This window comes from Schistocerca serialis, chromosome 3, assembly GCF_023864345.2.
Source record: "Schistocerca serialis cubense isolate TAMUIC-IGC-003099 chromosome 3, iqSchSeri2.2, whole genome shotgun sequence".
In the NCBI taxonomy this organism is placed as follows: Eukaryota; Metazoa; Arthropoda; class Insecta; order Orthoptera; family Acrididae; genus Schistocerca; species Schistocerca serialis.
This window is the reverse complement of record NC_064640.1, coordinates 707,365,893-707,375,214: the sequence shown is the minus strand read 5'-3', so window position 1 is coordinate 707,375,214 and position 9,322 is coordinate 707,365,893. Positions and strand designations below refer to the sequence as shown.

Sequence of the window (9,322 nt, the reverse complement as noted above, 5' to 3'; positions counted from 1 at the left end):
TTACTGCAAAAAAAATCCCCCAAAATTACATTTTTAAAATCTAGTTAGTAAAATCTTTAAGGCATGTATCTTCTATATCATTTTGTTTCCCATTAATTCCTCTCCATAACAATTTTTCTGGAAATAGGTGTGCTAAATTATTGTGTTATGAGACCAATGTAATACACTATTACAAAAATTATGTTTATGTATGAAATAGAGTAAAATTGTTGTATAATGGTTCGAGATCTTTATCATCAAAGTGATAAAATAAAGCCAGACTCATGGAACTGCCCTAGATTCAAAAGTGATGCCCAGGCATTGTGTGCACATAGTACCCATCTAGGAAACAAGACAAAAATGTGCAGGAACAGTTGCTAAACATCTTCATTTAGCTGAACAGCAATTGTCAATCTGAATATTGTTTTGGATACAACTATACTATACTTGGCATGGTAATGTTTGTGACATGCCATTGCCTTCCTCCAACATCTGAACAGACAAGAGGCCTTACAGTTTACAATGGACTGGGGATTGAACCTGAGACCTTTGGAATTTTAATCTGGCCAAAATACTTTTCTACTTCGCAGTATCAATCCTCAAGAGTCAATTGTCAACCAAAAAACAAATTTACAGTAAATATAAAGCTTCACTTCAGTCGTCAAGTGCCGAAAGTTTGTCATTTAGCAGGTGTGGTATCTAGAGTTTGGTTTGGTACAAGTTGCTGTCTGATCAGTTACACTCCTTGTATGGTCCAAACAAGTTGCACACTACTTTTGAGAAAATGTTTAACTGATTGTCAAACCAGGAAAACAAATTCAAATAGGCATTTAACATTGATTTGTAAAATATACTGATTATAAGCATAAAATGAGGTCACTGAGTGGTGGTAAATGACAGGAACTAAAAAAGCTGAGTTTCATTTTTTTTTAACACTTTAATTGTTCCAATATTATAAATAAGCATACAAAGGGTATTTGAACAACTGCCATGGACTTAGGGACCCATCCTGGCATTCGCCTTACACTATCTGGGGAAACCATGGAAGACCCAGATCAGGATGGCAGAGGAGGGTGGGATGTTACAATATACAATTAAAATTTATAATATACTCAAATGCACAGTTCCCAATTACAATTTAACTACAAACACAAAGACAAGTCACAATTACACTGAAACTATAATCACCAAATGCACAGTTCAAAATTACAGTTTATAATCACTACTCCTCCGTTGCTCTTCACAGACGCGACATCTGATGCCCTCAGCTTCAACCTGTAAAAACAATGAGCCAACACCCTATCATTTGCATGACAAGATGTTGAGCTCATAAGGACTTTAGTAAGGAAACAGGACAAAGCATGCAATTTGAAGAAATGATTAACACAATACGGCATACGTGGTTCGTAAAATCATTTATAATAAACTCAAACAACTACTGCATCAACTAATTTTGGTGTGAGTAAATTTAAATCCATAACAGTGTAATTAGTCATGTAAGTTAGTTTATGGGTGACATGTCCTAGGTACTTAATAATAAACATATGGAAAGATGACCAAACTGTGAGTCCCAGGCACTCTTCCTAACATTGTAGCTAATGATCACAGAGAAAATGTTGGGGAGGCAAACGAGAGACTGTATCCGATTGGCAGGACACTGAAGATTTAACAGCACCACAAAAGAGGTTGCTTACAGTACAATTGTCCATCCTCTGCCACAGAACTGCTTCACAGTATGGGATTCTTATGACTGAAGACCCCAAAAAGGTTTAAAGGCAGCTCATTTTTTATTACAAAATAGAGGTGTGTCATATGCAAGTTTGCGTGGCAACAATTAAAGGTACTTTGTGGTATGAGGATGTCATGAAATGACAGCTTTCTCCTGTAAATGTGAAAATATGTGCAACAACACAGAAATGAAAACGATAAATCCGAACACACACAAATTGACTGAAGTTAATTTTTCCCCACTTGCTTCGAGTGGAACAGGAGAGGAAGTGGTTCAATGAACTAGCTGCCAGGCACTTGTTTGGGATTTGCATATTAGTCATGGAGCTGTAAATCAGTCTCATGGATTATCTGGATGGGAAGATAATGAACTTTAAATTACCTCGCATTTGCACCTAATTCTGCTGTACTATATTTAGAAATCTCTGATCAGTAACCACTGAATCCCACAGAACAACCTCTGAAAATAAAAGCTAATTTACATCGAAAACTTAATGATGGTCAAATAGGTGAAAGTTCAATTAACTCTGAAGATATTTCAATAAATTAATTAGAAAAATATCAAATTTATACACAAAATAGAACAGAATGAATGCAAAGTTAATTTTACAAGGGTTAAAACAACTGTGCTTCACTATGAATGACCTATAAATTAATGCCTAGCAGTTAATTGTAATCTAACAAAACTATGAAGAAACTGCGTGACTAAAATTTCTTAGGGCCAATAACATGCAAAGCATTAAAACAAATGACAATATAAAAAAATGAGTAAATGAATTTTTTTTTTTTTTTTTTTTTTTTTTTTTTTTTTTTTTTTTTTTTTTTTTTTTTTTTTTTTTTTGGAGTTAAACAGGACAAATGAAAACAGCCTAAGAAATTTATCTCCAGATATGTGGGAACAAATGAACAAGCAATATCTTAGCAGTTAATTATAAATGAAAGTAGCTCTCCCCCCACCCCCTGTAAGGTTTCAGATTTAGGATTCCAAACGCAGAAGCATTGATCAGTGTGAGCTGTTCTGAAGGGAAGACACGATGAGACAATACTGGAGGAAAAATAGAGCAATGAAAGAATGACTTGTCACACAGTCCCGAACTGACCGAAGTATCTATTTGGGGACAGACATTTTAAAAAATCAGATTTTGGTTTATTTGTAGAATACAAGGGAAATGCAATCAGTCTACAAAGAAGATTGCTTATAAATCACTTTTGCCACCATCCCTAGACTATTGCTTAAGTGTGAGAGACTCATAACCAAACAAAGAGGTATATTGAATATACAGACTGAACAAATGGTCACATGGTGGATTCATGAAAGTGTCACAGACGCTTTAAATGAACTGGTAGACTAACAGTCACAGTGTCCCAAGAAAGCCTACTCACAAAGATTTAAGAAACAGCTTTAAATAACTGTACTAGTCTTCTACATATAACTCCTGTAGGGATCGAGACTAGATTAGACCAAATACAGCTCACACAGAGGCACTTCTACATGAACATAATGGGAAAATCTAATAAATGGCACACACCCTCTGCCATGCATTTTATCAGCAATAGAGCAAGTGGTAAATACCAATCAAATTCCAACACTTATCACTAACAAACCACTATTTAAAGTTTAGGTATCTAGCAGAGAGTTCAAGATATAATTAGCAATATTTGTGATACATAAATTATAAAAATTGAAAGGGCACAATGTAAAGAAAAGATTTAAAAATGAAATTTTGTAAGAGAACTTATCCGAGCCTCAAAATACTTCCCGAGGAGCATATTATGCTCCAACGTTGCATTCAGCAAAGAACGATTAACTTCCATCCATTCACGTTTCAGTTCCAAGCTTTCCCGTTTCAACTGGAGCCTCTCTTTCTCCCTCTTGTCCCTGTCTTTCCCGCTCCATCTCAAGCCTCTCCTGTAAATAATTGCTCCTCTCTTCTTGGAAATCTCTTACTGTGCGACTCTTCAGTTTAAGCTTCTTGTGAGGAGGGGTGGATGCACTTGCAGAGTCCTTAAATATTAACATGCACAAAAACTGCTTACATGCTCATGCACCAAAATTGCTAAAATGCTCATGCATAAGTATGGCATAGAGAAGTATTACATCATAGTAATGTTAGCACTTACCCAGCGATGAAAATAATTTAGTACAGGAAAGAAGACACTAAAAAATACAGAGTAAAATCAGATTTGCTTGGATAGAGAGAATGAACACAGTCAAATAGCAATGCTTTTAGGCACAAATTTTGTTACTGAAAAAAATTTTCAGTATAACTAATAAACCAGTTTAATGTAAATACCTCCAGAAGGAATAGGGGTAGATTAGAGATGTCTGCAATACTTAAAGAGGGTAAAATGCATATTAAGGAATGGAAACTACAGTGCCTCTAACCAATTAAATTATTGCCACTAATAGTGTACAAATCAAAATGTGGTCATATTTGCTTGGAAGATTACTAACATATAAAGAAATTTGAATGAAATTAACAACGAATGCACTGAAAACGAAAAACGTTAACACAAACATCCAGTATACTCCCACAATATTCACTGAGAGACCTGACAAACTGCATAACTTCGGACCGTGATGTTTCAAATATGAATCAAACCATTTTATATTTACAGATATTTGTAAAACAAAATTGATACCTCCAGTTACCTTGGGGGATGAATTGAAAAATTACTTACGCACATAAACCATAAATTGAAGGATACAAAAAAATAGGAAGGTCATATACAACAAAAATCTATGAAACTGCAATGCTCACACCCACGTGGACTCTTAGCATTTAGTAATTAACAGCTAGTACAGTACGAATGAAACTATCAGAAATCATTTGCTTGGAAAATACTCCATGCAAAGCACTTCAAGATACTTTAGTAGCTTTGTTATGAAAGTCATAAAATGCAGTCTCAGCAAGCAGTAGGCATATTTCGCTCAAAGAATTAAACTTCCCAGAGTCAGAGTGAGAATTAGAAAAAACTAACCTTCGTCGAGTATCCCGATGGACCTGGAACAGCCTGGTCGCTTGGTTGGTCGGTGGTCGCTGCCTCCGCCACAACGTCTAAAGAAAATAAAGCACTGCGTTAATGTACATCAAAAATCGTTATAAACCAAGTCTCTTGAAGAAATTCACGTGATGACTGTACGAAGTATCGAATGTAACTTACTTGCACCATCAAGCAAAATCTCCGGGTAAATGTTGGTCTTTTTTTCGAAGATTTCGTCCATTTCCTTCATATACACGAAATCTTTCCGACCTCTTACCCGGACTTTTTGTTATTGTCCACTACGCCCTTATAAGAACGTAGCAAATATCGCCATTTGTTTTCGCATTGCGCGGCGAGAACGTCTTTCCCAGCGCTTTCGTGATATACGTGGACATCGCGTCCCATAACTGCTGCTTCCTCTTCAGATCACGGCTCTTACCGAGCCGTTCATGATGAATTCTATAGAATTCAATTAATTTCAATGTAGACTCCTTGTCCCACAACGGTTCCGGTGTGGGACATGAAGGAAATTGTTCTTGGGTACGGGGTGGATGGAAAACCAAGAACTCGTCCATTAGATCGTAGTCTGAAAATAACAAGTATATAATAGAGTTTCTATATTCTCACCCATAATTAACATACACTTTTTACAACTAATTAACAAATAATCTTACTTTGCATCACCTCGTCCCCAGAAAAAACATTACTGTTGCTGCTGCGCATGGTCGACGGTAACAACTGTAATCAGCTACGAGCTACGTCTCACGTGAGTCCAACCAAAAATGGGCCGCCAGAAAGTGTACGAGCAGCGCAAGTAGCAAGCGCGGAAGTTCTACGTCATCGTAGCCGCGCATGCGCAGTAGCGCCTTATTTCTCGCGCTGGAAAACAGAAGCGTCTCGCGGGCCCCGAGGAATCATGACGTCACATCATGACATGACGTCGTCTCTCACGCTAGCCAATATCGCTGGTAGTTTTCGAAACGTGGATATTCTTTGAACATGACATGCTAATGCATTGTGGGTGTGTGTGTATAATGGCGGGTATTGTGATTTGTGTGCGTTAAAGCTTTTCAATCACGGAAAAAATTGATAATACTTGTTGCAAAAGCAGATATTTGCAGAGGAGAAGGGATAGTTTATATTCCAGATAATGGACGGTAAGTAACTTCCGTTAGTAATCTTATAATGCTCAAGAAAAGTAAAGTGTATGGTAAATCTACAGAAATTTCATTCTTTCTTCCTATAGTATTCTGATGCATTATGTTACCCAGTAAAGTTTCTTTCAATGCATCTATTATTTGTGGTAATGGCGTATTCTCATAACAAATGGCTTCGGTATTTAAGTTGCAATCATCGTAACTTTTTCCTGATCAAAAAGTGTCTAGTAACTGTATTCTAACGTCAATAACCCCCACATTTGAAAACTTTTGAATGTTCAAAATTACATCATTCATCACAGTCAATATTTTTTTACAGTAAAATAGGTATGAATTTTAATGACTGAATCCAGATTTGTGAGTGATGTAATCTGTTTTTGTAATGGATGTTTCAGTTTCTGAAGTGAAAATCCAAAGAAGAGAAGACAGCGAGAAGTAGCTTTTTGTCTGTTTCATGGTTTATAGGCCTACTGGGGAAACTCGCCATGTAAAAAAATGAGTAGCGCATCAAGCTTGGTACCTCTATGGTGATGTGGAAATCCGAGCATTGTTAATAAAGAAATTAATTCAGTGTGTGTGTGTTTCTTTTGATTCCTTTATCATGTTGCTTATAGTAGACCAAATTTAATTAAAATACCCAGGTGATAATTTCAACATAAATTGGACTATGTGCATAGCTGTTTCTAATGGCTTTGCTGCTTGTCAGAGGCAAAGTATGAATATTTACCATCCTCTGGCATGTGCGTTCACTAGTCATTTATGGCAAAAGAAATCACTGACTGAAAGCATAATTTGCTTGGTAGACATAATTGGAAATGACCTTTTTAGTTATAATTTTACGTTTTTAGATTATAGTACTCCCCGAGAGATTATCTTCTGCATTTCTTGACCCTGACATGACTAGTAATGGATGTTTCACCACCAGGTCAAGCCTACAGCATTAAGTGTCCTGCTCTGCTGTGAGTAGCATGGTAGTCAATGTGTTAAGCAGGCATTTAGGAACTTTGAATGTGAAGTATATCCATCTGTACAGTTGTGGCTAAAAAGAACAGCTAGAATGCTAATTACTGTTTCAGGAATTATCCTTTACACAGTTAAATATGTATCTAAAAATGAATTCATGAATAACTTTGTAGTCATTTAATCGTTTGGTTTTGTAAGACATTTAAATAAAAATACTGCACACCCAAAAATAGTCTGGAAATGGCAAGGAATATCAAATACTGTATAAGTAAATATTTTTCCTCAGTAAGATAAAAGTGTAAAATTGCTGATACCTGGTTGTTACCATATCACTGTTGGCCCCAGCAGAGCAGTCTGCTGTGACCACCGGCACATTCATGCCAGCCAACGGGTTAATACACAGAACAGGGCAGTGCAAGACTTGGTCCGTAATTCTCATTGGTTGAAGCAACTAAAATCAAATTTCTGAGGTCTGCTGGAACTGTGTTATTGGTATATTCTCCAGCATGATTTAAAATTTTTGCCTTGAAATGGCACTGACAGTGCATAATATATTTTGCAACTGAGAATAGATACTAAAAAATTTATGTGGGAATATATTTCAAGAAACCCTTTCATACCAAACCTGACAATTATATTGACACACAAGTAAACCATCTGAATGGCACACTGGGTTATACAAGCATTAGCTGTAGGTGTAGAATAGGTAATTTACACAGAAAACTTTTCATACAAATTTTATTGTAAAACACACTAAAGTTAAGGGAAAGGTGCAATGCCTAGATGAGATAAACTTGGACACGCAAGAACTGGTTTTGCTCAGATATATGGAAAATTAACTGTAGTATTATATGACATACAACACATCTGAGGTGCACATTTGTGGAGAGGAGAGATTGCATTTAACCTGTTGTGTATGGTGCACATTTTGTTACAGTGTTGGGATGATGTCATCCAGATTTCGAAATTAGTGGTCTAGTAATGAAACTCTCATCAGTTTTAATATTTAAAAATAAACATGCCTGGAAAAGGAAGCTGAATTAGGACTTTCAATTAAATTGCAAAAATGTTCTTGTTTTGCACATTCACTGTGGATGACACTTAAAAGAACGGTGTTAGTAGCTCCTATTGACCTTTGTGTCAGCCACAGTGAACATGTTGAAGGTTTTAAATTAACAAAGTAGTTGTTGACATTGAGGTATTAATGGATGACAGCAGGAAACAGCAATGAAATAATGTGAATTACTTAAACCAGGAATTAAACAAGTCTACATAGCTTTGAACACAGCCAAAAAATGGTTGGTTCAAATGGCTCTGAGCACTATGGGATTTAACTTCTGAGGTCATCAATCCCCTAGAACTTAGAACTACGTAAACCTAACTAAGGACATCACACACATCCATGCCCAAGGCGGGATTCGAACCTGCGACCGTAGTGGTCGCGCGGTTCCAGACTGTAGCGCCTAGAACCTCTCGGCCACCGCGGCCGGCGAACACAGTCATTTCACGCTTCTTATTCACTGCATATTTGTGTGCTATAACCAATACAGCAACCTTTTATTTTCTCATCTTTGATCTGGAACACGTGTCACATCTTACTTGTTTTCCTAGAGCAACTCTAGGTTTACAAGATCCACATTTCAGAATTCTGGTAATTGCTAGTCCTACCTCATGCTGAAAGTGTGGGTTGATAGCTGTCTCGTCATATATGATCTCATCAACTGCCATTTCAGAAACTTGAAGCAAAAATGTGATTATTCAATTTTCTGTCAGTGATGAATACATCACTAATGTATAGGTATATTCATGATGGTATAGAACAGTGCAGGGCCATCTTCTGCTGGGTAGACTAAACTGTGCACTTCACATCCAGTGCATCAATTTCTTCATAGGTAGTATCATAGTACACTACTATCTCAGACTTGATTGTTGCAATGCTCAATGAAACAGCATTATGCCTTGAAGACACTAAACTAACAGCCTTCTTAAGTTTTTGAATGAAGGATATAAGAAGTAATATATCCAAAAACAATTAAGTTTTACATTTTGCTGTCAGGAACTCTTTTGGAATCTTTCCTTTTATTATTATTTTGTACATGTGTGGCCTTTTTGTTTCCTCTTCCCAGTTTGACAAGCACATCTGATTTGCTTAATGGGGATATTTATGGTTACAAAAAATAAATAAATAAGTATGTGGATACAATGCAACCTGCAAACCAAGATCATCCTCCAAAACTTTACGAGCCTAGGAAATAAGCACAATGATTTGGACATAGTAGCATGTTTTAATAAACCAGATGTTTCAGTTATTACTGAGCATTGGTATACCAAAAAAGAATCTTATTATGCACCCATTAACAAAGAATTTCTGCTCATCTTTCAGTAGGGATATCAAACCTTATGGTGATGTTGCAAAAAGTGGCAATAATTGGTGCTCAAAGATGTAATTCCTACATGTTGAAGGTGTTACTCAACTTTCTGCGATAAGCTATAGATGGGAAAGGAAACAT

General features: G+C 36.4%; 1 long non-coding RNA gene across 2 annotated transcripts; it reads right to left on the bottom strand.

Annotated features, from left to right (window-relative positions):
• Window positions 1-1,088: 1,088 nt before the first annotated feature.
• On the bottom strand, window positions 1,089-5,772 carry LOC126470576 (uncharacterized). 2 transcript variants are annotated; one of them, XR_007586249.1, is made up of 5 exons: window positions 5,367-5,772; window positions 4,873-5,278; window positions 4,690-4,766; window positions 3,829-3,865; window positions 1,089-3,712 (listed from the first exon to the last, which is right to left on the bottom strand). It is a non-coding gene; the product is annotated as an uncharacterized LOC126470576 (long non-coding RNA). The 2 variants fall into 2 exon arrangements; XR_007586248.1 differs by having other exon boundaries at window positions 1,089-3,865; window positions 5,367-5,769.
• Between the last annotated feature and the right edge of the window lie 3,550 nt (window positions 5,773-9,322).